Source organism: Rattus norvegicus, chromosome 1, assembly GCF_036323735.1.
Source record: "Rattus norvegicus strain BN/NHsdMcwi chromosome 1, GRCr8, whole genome shotgun sequence".
NCBI lineage: Eukaryota > Metazoa > Chordata > Mammalia > Rodentia > Muridae > Rattus > Rattus norvegicus.
The window spans coordinates 79643652-79657476 of NC_086019.1; the positions used below are offsets into that span (position 1 = coordinate 79643652).

Genomic DNA, 13825 nt, shown 5'->3' on the forward strand with positions numbered 1-13825 from the left:
TGGTGCAGATGTAGAGAAAGAGGAGCACTCCTCCATTGTTGGTGGTATTGCAAGCTGATACAACCACTCTGGAAATCAGTCTCGATGTTCCGCAGAACCTGATGATATCATGGAGCCTGAGAAGAAATTATCCTGCTAAATATTTACCTAGTCATGTTTATTCATTGTCAGTGGTCATCAGTTACAGAGCCCCATGAAAGGGAGTGATTAAGAAACCTTCAGGACTCAGGTGTGTTCTGAAAAAAAATTAATCATAAATATGCAACAAATCTCTTCTCTTTCAAGAAACATAAAAGCAGATAAAAATTTGATATACTGATACTCATGGCACTTCACAATCTAGACTACCCAATTTTAAGGTGGGACTGATATGTGTATTTTGAAGGTTGTCTTCTTTCTTTTCATTATATCATTTTCCATGGTCAAGTTCATTGATACCAGGTGCTTTTGGAGAATAAATCAAAATGATTTTAATGACAATTTGGGGCCAAGTTGTTTCTTTTTCCTTGGAGCAGTTCAGTTGCCTATGGAGAAGGAGTATTTTAAGCAGACTGTGAATGCCCTGTAAGTGCATTTGCTTTTTCCATGTAAATGTAATCATGAATATTTCATGAGTTGTCTAAAAGTGAAGATGAAGAGTAGACAAATCATGGAGTCTTCTTTCTTGTTGCCAAGTCTAAGCACAAAGAAAGAACCTTAATTCTCTTTCAATACCAACCCTATTTTATCTTTTTAATTAGCCCATGAAAGTTTTTGTCTTTCCACTGAGATGGCCTCTAACTTAAAGGCTGGAAGCTATGAAATAATAAACTATCTAGCTTGATCCTTCATAAATAGCTCTGTTCATGCATTCTAGACAGTCATTGCTTACTGAAATAGATCCTTAATATTTCATTTTTTATCCCAAATACATGCAAATAAATGGTTATAAATTCTGCTGTCTGTCCTTCCTTCAGTGGGTTTTCCTAAAAAATATGCTGGTTCCAGTAATATGCATGGCACATACAGTTGTCAAGAACTATCACATACATATTCTCTCATATTCATTGCATATGGTAACTTCTTGCCTTCTAAACCTTTATCATGTTTGGAAATAGAAGGTCTTTACAATCAGTTATTTATGCAACATATGGGGAATGGAGTCACAACCACATCCATATGATTCTGTGCTTCACATGGTTCATGTGCATTCACTGACTTTTAATATTTTTAAAGTTAAATTCAGTATAGTCCCTTTAGAGCAAAAAATATATAGAGCATATGGAATCAAAGTTTCTATTCTTTGAATACTGAGGTTATCAATAATTGTTGTGACTGATAATATCCCTTATAAATGGCACAGATAAATTTTGTGGTTTGGGATATTTAGATCAGTTATACAGTAGTTGCCTACTAGTTCATTTTTGCCATTATTTAAGCAACATATGTATTCTCTCTTCATCTCTAAGTTGGTAAATCTTGACATTTTATAGTATTTACATCTTGTGGGTTTTATCACTAATATTAGTAAATTTTACCAATGTGATAAACATTTAGATTTTTGTGGATTGCTGATAGTTGTTTTAAAACACAGCACTTTAAACTGCTGGGCTGCTCAAACATCTTAAGTAACTGATGCTTCCTAAAGTTTAGTTGTAGGAAGTAGTTTGTGCATTTGCATAAGACCTATTCTCAAATATATTTGTGTATAAGTAAAAATTTTAATTGCTACTTTATGCAGTTATACAGAATATTCTACAATAACCTATGTTATTTACAAAAAGAATACCACAGGATGACAAGATTAAGTGAAAAACTGATTTTTTTCTAACTCAAAGTGAATAACTAAATATAAAGTTTTGTGTTTAGTTTTACGGATTAGATTGTATAAAATGACAAGTATGAGACAGGAGATATTATTCTTTCCATAAACACAAACACGATGTGATGTTATTACATTCCTACTGAGTCATTGTTTAATTTTACTGGAAAAAAGGTGAACATTTTCTATACAAATTCCACCAAAGATTCCTCTACTTTACAAATATAGAATACTGACACATACAAATATTACTGAAATTTCCTTAATATGTTTGTTTCCAGGAGGATACTAGTGCTGTTTTAGTGTAACCAAAAAGGTAATCAAAGATTTATCCTAAAAATTAAATCGTATTGTTTAGGAGTGACCACAATGAATATATAACAGTCCTGTGTAAGTGCAAAATAGGTGAACGATACTTAGGTCATAGGGTAAGCCATTAATCTCTGCACTCAATACTTGGCATAAGTATATACCTGTTCATTAGAAGCTAGAATAGTCTACAGCAAAGTATCTTTTAAAACATTTGGCTGTATTGTCCTTTAATGACATAAGTATTATTACTCAACTAAATACAGATATATACCACTGACATATTTTATGAAAAGCATTTTTGATATTTGAACTTATTTAAAAATAAATCATTAGAAAAGATTTTATTTCAGCAAAAGATTGAAAGAACTATTAAACAAGATGAAGAGAGATATAAGAAGACATGATAAGAATATTGGCCCACATGATAAGAATATTAAGTGATCGTAAGTACAGGAATGAAATGTTAGTGTACAAAGGGTATTATGTACAAATAAATAACGTTTTCACTGCCTTAATCATTTCAGTTAATTTCACAAGAAAATACCATGAAGGCAATGGCTTCCATATCACATTTATTATTTACATTATAATAATTTCAAAATAAAGACGTAGATAGTATTACTGATTTGCCAGTATCTGTGGTTTTGTGTTTACTTTTGATCACTGGAAAACAGTGATGGAAATGCTCTCTGTGGATGAAGTCAATACCATATCTTATTCATGGGAGACCCCCTTTCATGACCTTTTAAAGTGTTTGCTAGTTTTCTAGTTCTCATGTAATCCCCATCTTACATAAAAGACATTTGTTTCAATTTGTGGGATCAGATGCCAAAAATTCCAGTACAGAATAATGCTTATGTTGAGTACAAATAACCATGCATAGACATCTGATGATTATAAGCAATGTACTCTTTTAGAGAAAAAACATCAACAAACTGTGAATATGCTTTGGGATTGCCCTTTTAATGGATGTAATCAACAGGAACCTTGATCTTTTACCAAATATGGCTCTGATGATAAAATACACTTTTGGCCATTTTACAAGAAGAGAATCTGTCACTTATTCCCCTTTTGTTTTATTTACAAAATTATTTGCTTTTCCCTAATTATGTTTGTAATGATTAGGTTATGAATTCATTGGTGTTTAGAGGACCATGGTGAGAGGCATCTTTGCATTTTTTAAATACCTGGGCATGCTTTATACTATGTCTCTTTGGGTTACTTTGACAGACCTTAAGAAATTTCATGAATGAAATTTAACTTATGCTTGTGTCTAACTATGCCATAGTTCCAGGGTACTTAATATTCAAGGACATGATAGGCTTTCTGCTAGGGTCCAGCTCTAGAAGTTTACAGAGTTCAAAATGGAAGAATATAGGAGGTCATGAATAAATGAGTCTGGCATGGTAGTAGAGAGAATCTCAGCCTGGACAGAATTGCACTCAGATTGTTTATTTAAGCAAGTCTCATTAAGCAGAGATATATTTCAAGTTCATCCATAATATAGAATATAACAAGTCTGTCCTGAGATATGTGTTACATTAATCTTTGTCATATGTTTAACTCATCCTTGATAATCTGTGAAATGATAGAGTTAATTTCATAATCATAATGCTGTCAGAAATTTAGTCATTAGTGATAAATTGTACTGCAAAAGAATTATATTTTACAAATATGTTGAGTATCTGTAGTATATTTTTGCCATGTCAGACATTCCATTCTTAGCCTGTCAGCTTTGACATTTTAGTGGCACTAGACATGATGAAAACCTCGAATCCAGTATGTGCAGTTTTTCATTTTACTACAACTGGGTGCATTACCAACCACTAATGGCCAGCGTGCCAATAGTCATTAGATCATCTGGCAAAAATTTCATGGTCATACTTCTGTAGGTATTATAAGTCATTTTCATTCATAATGTAATGATTATGTGTTATATCTTTTGGGGCCTTATTTTGAAGTTTTGTCTTGTTATCCCTTTCTTTCCTTGTCACAACAGAGGACCTACAAAAGCAAAGTTTTCTAAGGAAGGGCAGCTATATTGTTCAAATACATGATTCTTTCACATTTTCCACACAAATATTTGTCCATCATTATAAGACACATTGGGTGGAGGAGATACCTTCAGCAAATTTTTTTTTAGTTTATGTATATTTTCCTCAATATACAAAATTTTGTGGCCTACAATGCTTATCCCATAATATCCTGGGTGTTTAGTAGGAAGAAACATTTATTCTAATCTGTTGCTAAAACTATTAGACTGCCTAATCTTTTTGTATTTTTAAATTTACGTTGTTTTTTTATCTGGTTCCTGAGAAAGCACAGAAGCAGATGTTCCCAAAGATTGGTGGAGCCTGATTCTAAAAATGAAATCTTTATGGGAGTCACAACTTCTATGGTACAAGAAATACCTTTAACTAGGGAAAGAAAAGAATATTGTTTCTAAAAGCCAAAGTACTATTATGTATAGGTCTTTCCTGTTTCATATTAGAGGAAATATTTCTGGATAAAGGCTCAAATGCATTTTTAAAATAAATTTACTAATCAAATATTTCCAAGGTTTAAATGTATTAAAATCTCTCCAATCACTGAAAGCCAAGATATCAAGACTAAAACTGAAAGGCAGAATGACAGATAATATGACATGTGAATAAACTTAGTTACCACTTTGTCAAACAACAATGTTTGCTGTTCCCATTAGAAATGAGTATGCCAGGCTTCCACATTTGATTTTTTGAATCAAGAATGACAGGAAAAACACAGGCAATCAACTGTTTGAGGAAAATATATTTATATTTTTTATGTGAAATCAAACATACTGGTCTCTGTGTTATAACTCCTTCAGCTTACCCATGAACCTTTGCATTCCATCTCTAGTCATTTCCCTATCTGTATCAGATGGCCCTCAAGGAACATCTCTAGCATTAGCAATGGTCTCCTTTATGCTAAAATTGGAAATGGGTTGGCCTTGTCATCTCAGATGATGGTCAAGATATTCAATTATTCTCAGAGTTGAGAAGAGAGTTTTAAAAAAATGAAATCTGCTTTGCCTTTGTGAACACGATCCCAAACTATGATTAGGTATTCAAATTAGTAATTAAAGAGATCTACAACTGTATTGTGTCATCACCCTCAAATGTTGTTATCGTTTTTGAGGAAATATATAATACTCTTGCTCTCAGAGTGAGAATGTGGTTTTCTCCAGGCATAGGGAGAATAGGGGTCACCAAATCACAGTTGGATTTCATGACCAGTAACCGAGACTGATCTCATGGCACGTTCTATGGGACTTTACTTTTCTACAACATCATAGTGAGATATCTTGCTTTAAAATTTATGTGCAGACATTGAATCATCTCAAAAGCACAGATTTATATCTCATAAGGCCAGAATTGATTAACTTTAACTATGAAGCATTTATCTCTACAACACAGTAGATCTATACATATAATGCCTCATTGGAATGGCTAAAGAATCTGAAGTTCGAAGTGGATATAATGATGGGTAATCATGACATGTAAAATGCAGTGCATGCCATGTCCCATATACTCCACGAGAAAAATCTGAAACAGACAATCAGAAAATACACAGTGGAAGCTATTCTCACCGCTTGAAGATAGAGTTTCTTCTATTGTATGATGTTTGTTTTCCTCAATTGAATAAACGTTTAGAGGCTCGCAGATGCTCACACTAAATGAACTAGAAAACATTTCTGAAAATAGATAAGTTGCTCAACATTTTTTCTACAGAAGAAGGAAATCTAGTAGTTGTTATGAATGTGAATGGATTCAGTTTATCAATGACAATCTATGGTTTCATACAGAGCATATGGATATTAGTATACCCCTTCTAATATTAAATTATAAAGAGCCCTTCCTCATGATTTTCTCCATGAGGAAAATGTGAGATTTTGTTTATGTTTGCCAATGTATGGAAATGTAGGCTATAATTTTCATAAGGGATCTTGCCACAGACCGTTGAGGCAACCCAGGGGGACTGGTTTCAGGTGGGCAAGGAGTTAACAAATGACAAACAGACACAGACACAAGGTGGTCTTGAATCTGAATGTGATTTTACTATCCAAGAATCAGACTTTTATAATCATAAAGCAAAGTGAAAAGCAATGTTGCATATACACAGGAACAGAAAGGACAAAAGTTCTCAGGAACAGTTTTACAATGTTCTTATTAGATATTCATAAATTGGACCCAACTCTAAGAAATCAGTAAACAATTCATTTGCAAGGAACATGTGAAGTTGATGTTATCTCTAATGTTTGAGACAATAGCCAAGTTGGCAAGCCACTCAGTAGTACTTGTCGTTAGTAGTTAAATATCTAAGACTTTTACAGTGACCTTCTTGTTGCTTTGTAAGCTGACAAATTATATTCATCATATATGGGATTCTTTCTAATTTCTTCTAATATATTTAATTCTAACACTAACTGTACTTCTGGCTTTTGTAGCTGTGTAATAATACTATCTCTATTCTCTTTAAATAATAAACATCATGAGGGTCATGATTGTGCAAATTTCTCCATAAATGGGAGTGAATAATATGATATTTTTGTTCCATTGTGATTGATCCATTGATTCCCAGATTCATCACAAATTCTTATATATGGCAAGGGGATCAAGCGGAGCATGCTTTGGCCCCATCCTGCTTACAGGGGGGAAGTCACCATTTCCCTACTATAAGCCATTGCCATCTGCCATCCACAAATCTCTTAGAAATGCCACAAAGCCCCCTCTTTTTAGAAATTCTAATATCCTATGAAGGAAACTCATAAGAATGAGTGACTGGAATTATTTCCTGTCTAACCATCTTAACTTTCAAGGGCTATGTGTCTTTACAGGGGGTTCTGGTAAAGCATATTCTGATTGCTGTAGTTCAGTCAAAAGCCCCAATTCCATAAGATACATGGTAACATTTTCCCACAGAAAGGCCAAATCCAAAATAGGGTTAGTGGTTACCTCTATTGTACTTTCTGTGATCGTTCTTTGTCCATGGGAGGATAGTAGGGCAAAACATGCCCTGAGCAAAAGTACACAGGGTAGAAACAAGATAGCAAGAAAAGATGTTCCATGTTCAATGCGTGAAGCATGTATCCTTCTGATAGTGCAGCCATCCCCTCCAGGAGACTGACTTTCTTGAAATTGTCTCCTCAGGTGAGTGTACCAGGCTTTCACCCAGTCACACAGACTCTACTGGAGGGAGTGTGGCAGGTTCTCCAGTTATTCTGTCCCAAGCATAGGCATGTAGGCTTTTGGTAACTTAATTGGGTTTCTGAGAGTAATAAAACAGAAAATATTAATTGATACTATTGGCATTCAATTCTGCATATAGAACTATGGAAAGATATGTGTGTGTGTGAATTTATTTTTATCAAGATTTTACATATATATATATATATATATATATATATATATGAATGAGTGTGTGTTTGTGTGTGTCTGTATCTGTGCTTATATTTTTGTTGGTTTGTACATATGTGTTTCTCTCTGTTTATTTCTCTGAATAATTACTGAGTAAGCAACAGTTTTTTTCTATGTATGAATTTCTATCTGGAAAGATTATATATATATATATATATATATATGTAGATGTACATATATATATGTATGTTTCTCTGTGTATTTGTCAGAGTATGTGTTTTTGTGTACCATTGCATATATTTTATGAGTTTTTGTAATGCATATCTGTTTTACTGTGTATATGTCTGCCTATATCTTTCTGTTTGTATTCCCCTTTGTCATTGGGTGTGAGCATAAATGTCTCTGTGTGGAAATATCATTCTGAGTTGGTGTAATCTATGTGGATCTCCCTTCAGAAGAGCAGAGAAGCCACTGATTTGTTTTCCTGTTTGCAACAGATCTCCTGGGAGGCCTTCAGATTTTTTGGACTTCTGAGGAGCAGTGAAGCTATTAATCTGCAAGTAGCTTGCCTCTTGGTGTCCTTCAGTCTTTGTGTTCTGTTGCACTGTTTGTAGGAGAAATCCTAGGAGGCCTTCAGACTTTGTAATCCGTTGCCTGCATGAAGCAAGTCTCCTGAGAAGCCTTCAAACAGTTGCATCTTCAGAGGAGCACACAAGATTGTAATTTGCCCTAACATAATGCACAGGCTAGAAGGGATTTGGAGTTTGGGCAGAAGTTGAGGGATGGTGGATCCAGAGCACACTGGGCTCCTCAGAGTCCCCAGCTTCTAGCTGTTTTGGGGAAAGTTCTTAACCAGCTGCCATCTGTGCAGCAGAATTCCTGGGAGGCCTTCAGAATGTGAAGACTTCAAGAAATAAAACTGGTTAAAGTATACATCTGTACAGTATATTCTACACAGTTAAATCCCTTAACACTAAATATGAACTGATTCCACCTGTAGGACCATTTAGTAACATGAGATAGCCTAATCCTAGAAGGTGTCTTCTGAACTCCATACATTTTCACATAAAACTTGCTATTAAATCGTGTTATGAAAGTTATTTATAATAAAACATATAATAACCAATCCTATTTTGAACAATAAATAAAAAAATTAACAAAAAATGTATTTAGTATTTATTTATGTGTATTTTTGTGTAGTATTACTAAAGTGCTCATATGGATATACAAATGTAGATGCAATTGAGGCATCCAGGGATCCTGCAGTAAGATACTGAGAGAGCTGTGAAACACCTGATTTGGATAGAGGAACATATCTCAGATACTCAGCATGGGCAGTATATTCTGTGCACAGTTGACCAAAATATCCAGCACCATAAATACATTAACTAATAATTGCTTTCCAGAAATGTATTTTATCAATAAAAATGCATAAATAAAACCCTGGAAGCACAGCAACATTTTTGTAAATATAAGATTCACGGAAATTGAAATAATACTTCCTAGACTTGTTAAAATATGTTTTATAGTCTAATAAATGGGTTATGAATTTTTAACACGAACATTATATTTTACTATTCTCACTTGATAGTTGTTGTTTTCCCTTGGTATGGTTATTTATCAATATCATTTTCACTACATGACACTAAAAAGGAGGTCTCATATACAGGGCAATTGAGGACTGAGAAAAGTGATGACCTATCCTAAAGCCATTAGAATCAGGATGTAGGGAATTCTAAGCTAAAATAAACAAAGGTTTTCCATTTATTGATAGGGTTAGTACTACTTATGAAAAAGACTCAAGTGATCAGTAACCATACTGTCAGATGAGAGCCAAAATCATGACATTTTAAATTTTTTTGCAGTTTTCAAATATTAATATTATAATTTTTCAACAATCACCTCTCACATTTACATATCCACAGCAGACAGATAAAACTGAATAACTACAAATTACTTTTACATGCATGCACACACACAGACACACATACATACATACACACACACACACACAGACACACACACAAACAAATCCTACAGATTGCCTTTAGTATTGCTTTGAAAGTCAGTGTTTGGGTAGGTGAATTTAAACTGTGAAACTTACTTGATGTCTTGCTTCACTAGAAGACAGAGTTTCCATTTCTCATAGAGACAGCTTTCATAAAAGCTTGAATAAGACATTAGGAGGCACTGAATTGAGGTGATTGTTGTAAAATTATATGTATATGTATATATAATCGAAAGGCTTCTTCAACACAATTAAGGAACATGGACTGTCTATAAAACTGCTGAACTTGTAGGAAGAATATGCTCCTTTCTCCATCAGATATGGATTTGTATGTGAAGTATCGAGAAGACAATTATGCCAACATAGAGCAGAAACATGCATTCAGAAAACTGTGATCTTTCTCAGTTATGAAGGTCCTATAGAAAGGGTTCTGCTTTTCTACATTCACAACTAGGGTCTTGGGGCATTTTTAGTCACCACAACAAGGCACTTGTGAATTCTAGTAACTATATCTTAAACTATATCTTCCTCAAATAACTAAAATTTTGTTTTCTGTGCTTAGTCACTTAGAGCTATGAGTTTTCCTCTTAGCACAGCTTTCATTGTGTCTAATAAGTTTAGGAATGTTTTATCTTCATTTTCACTAAATTGTAAGAAGTCTTTAATTTCTTTCTTTATTTCTTCCTGGACCAAGTTGTCATTGAGTAAAGCATTGTCCAACTTCCATGTATATGTGGGCTTTAAGTCATTATTGTTGTTATTGAAGACCAGTCTTAGTGCGTAGTGATATGATAGGATGCATGGGAATATTTCTTTCTTCCTGTATCTGTTGAGCCCTGTTTTATAACTGATTATATGGTAAATTTTGGAGAAGGTTCCATGAGGTCCTGAGAGGAAGTTATATCCTTTTGTTTTAGGATGGAATGTTCTATATATATCTGTTGAATCCATTTGACTCATAACTTTGGTTGGTTTCTCTACATCTCTGTTCAATTTCCGTTTCCATGATCTGTCCATGATAAGAGAGGGTGTTGAAATCTCCTACTATTATCGTGTGAGGTGTAATGTGTGCTTTGAGCTTTAGTAAGGTTTCTTTTATGAATGTAGGTACCCTTGCATTTGGCGCATAGATATTTAGGACTGAGAGTTCATCTTGGTGGATTTTTCCTTTGATGAATATGAAGTGTCCTTCCTTCCTTATCTAATTTTGATAACTTTTGGTTCAAAGTCAATTTTATTCAATATTAGAATGGCTACTCCAGCTTGTTTCTTTGGATCATTTATTTTAGAGCAGACCACCCAGGTGTGCAGACATCATGAGGCTGCAGGACAGACTGCAACCTTTGCACATGTCAGTCTACATCCCTGGTCCATGGGGAAAATACACAGTGCCTTTGGACACAGAGATATAGGAACAGACCACCGCCAGTATCTGTGGTTCTGATCTGTTCCCAGACTGAACTGCACAAGCAACTCCCTGCACCCGAATCTCATGGGGGAGAGAGCTGGACCCTCAGAAGTGTGAATACTCCTGAGAAGTCAGAGGAGAATATCCTTTCCCAACAGTCCAGACCCAAGAAGGAATTGCATAGTGGCAATTGTGCCCCCCACGGGGTTCAAGGACCTACAGGAGCAATCAGGGGCAGGAACCTTTGCTTCCTTCCAGCGCCTAGAGCTTGAGGACAGTCTCCATGAGCATCAACACACCTGAAATAAGAGCACCTGTCTTGAGGAAAGACTGAAAGAAAACAGGAAAACAATTCTACAGGAGTGGTGACACAGAGGGCTCCAGCAGGGTCAAGTCACTTTCAGAAACAGCAAGACAATCAAACATCAGAGACAATGCAATGTTTAGAGGCAAGCACAGGAATCTAAGCAACAGAAACCAAGAGTCCTTGGCATCATCAGAGCCCAGTTCTCCCACCAAAGAAAATACTGGATATCCAAACAGAACAGAAAAGCAAGATTTCTATTTAATATCACAGTTTATGATAATGATGGAGGTCTTTAAGAAAGATATAAAGAACTCCCTTAGAGAAATGCAGGAAAATACACGTAAAAAGTAGATGCCCTTAGAGAGGAAACACAAAAATCACTGAAAGAATTACAGGAAAAGACAACCGAACAGGTGAAGGAATTGAAAATGGAAATAGAAAAAAAATATAGAAAGCACAAAGTGAGACAACCATGGGTATAAAAATCCAAAGGAAGAGACAAAGAGCCATAGATACAACCATCATCAACAGAATACAGGAAATAGAAGAGAGAATCTCAGGGGCAGAAGATACCATAGAAAACATCAACACAACTGTTAAAGATAATGTAAAATGCAAAAAGCCACTAGCCCAAAACATCCAGGAAATCCAGGACACAATGGGAAGATCAAACCTAAGGATAATAGGTATAGAAGAAAATGAAGAAACCCAACATAAAGGGCCAGTAAATATATTCAACAAAATTATAGAAGAAAACTTCCCTAACCTAAAGAAAGTGATACCCATAAACGTACAAGAAGCCTAAAGAACTCCAAAAAGATTGAACCAGAAGAGAAATTCCTCTCATCACATAATAGTTAAAACAGCAAATGCACAAAACAAAGAAAGTATATTAAAAGCAATAAGGGAAAAGGTCAAGTGACATGTAAAGGCAGACCTATAAAAATTACACCAGACTTCTCATCAGAGACTATGAAAGCCAGAAGATCCTGGCAAGATGTCATACAAACCCCAAGAGAACACAAATGCCAGCCCAAGTAACTATATCCAGCAAAACTTTCAATTAACATAGATGGAGAAACCAAGATATTCCATGACAAAACCAAATTTATACATTATCTTTCTCCAAATCCTGCCCTGTAAAGAATAATAGATGAAAAACTGTAACACAAGAAGAGAAACTACACTGTACAGAAAGCAAGAATATGATTTCCTTGCAATGAAACCAAAACAGGGACAAACAAACCTAAATCCACCTCTAACAATGAAAATAACAGGAAGCACCAATCACTATTCCTTAATATTTGTCAACATCTATGGACTCAATTTCCCAATAAAAAGGCTTAGACTAACAGAATGGATATCTAAACAGGACCCAGAATTTTGTTGCATGCAGGAAATACACCTCAGAAACAAAGATAAACACTACTGCAGAGTAAATGGCTAGAAAAGAACTTTCCAAGCAAATGCCCCAGTGAAACAAGCTGGAGTTGCCATTCTAACATCAAATAAAATTGACTTTCCATTAAAAATCATTATGATTTTTCTATATTGGTATACCAGGACTCCCTTGCCTCACTGATTTATATGGTGGAATTTGGATATTAGAAACAGAGTTGCCCAGGGTTCAGGCTTGGTATCTGAGATTGTGAAATTAGTGGATGATGAAAGTTGGAAGCAAATTAGCATGGAAGGTAAGCTGATGCCTTGTCCTGCTCCATACACTTTACTGCCAGGCACCCAAAGTAGCTCAGTGATGCAAGCAGCCAAGAAGAACAGAAAACAGTACAGACAAATATGCTCAAAAATGTACACTACTATAGAATTTCCTTGGGGCTATGCAAGTACATTCAGCTTTTCCAGTTTTTGTGAAGCACATGCCTGCTAACTATTGTGGTTTTTCTGATAGTGAATTCACCTTGTGCCTTGTGTCCTATAAAAGTACTAGAAGAAAACAATTTTAAACAGGCTGCCTTAAATTCATGGTTGTTAAAGAAATGCTAAATGACTGGGCTAGGTAGCATAGGATTATCCCCCAAAGTTGAAAGAGATGGGAGTCAACATTACTAGAAGCTGGACAGAAGTTACAATGGTTAACATTGTAGACTGACTAAGCCCCAAAAATAGAACGAGGAAATTAAGAATGTGGAATAAATGTGACTAAAGACCAATTGCATGGTGAAATGCATTACACTGACTTTTGAGAATATATACAATGTGATAATGTCATTTTGAAACAATGTCTTGTTGTGGATTAATGGTGTGGGATTGATTGTGGAGGCTGGAAAAAAAATCTACCTCATTTATTAAGATAACACAGAATTCAACAGAAGCCTTTACAAACTTCGTAAAGACATTTGGTTCAGCTGTGAGTAGAGCCATAGTAAAACCAGGCAGCCATTGATAGAAACATTCACATTAGAAAATGCAAGTGCAGAATGTAAAAGAACAATTAGACCATTGGAAGCACAAGGAGTCCTGATAGATGACTGGATAAGGGAAAAAATAACTTGTCTTGGTTCTCAAAAGGATAATGTCAATATCATATGTCAAATTGTATCTAGAAATTTCAGGAATCAAAATACCCAATGCTTTAATTGTGGTTAATTCGGTC

General features: G+C 34.9%; 2 pseudogenes; both read left to right on the plus strand.

Moving 5' to 3' along the window:
* Window positions 371-5532, plus strand: Vom2r-ps49 (vomeronasal 2 receptor, pseudogene 49; annotated as a pseudogene).
* Window positions 419-13825, plus strand: part of Vmn2r116l-ps28 (vomeronasal 2, receptor 116 like, pseudogene 28) — a 60697-nt pseudogene continuing 47290 nt past the window's right edge.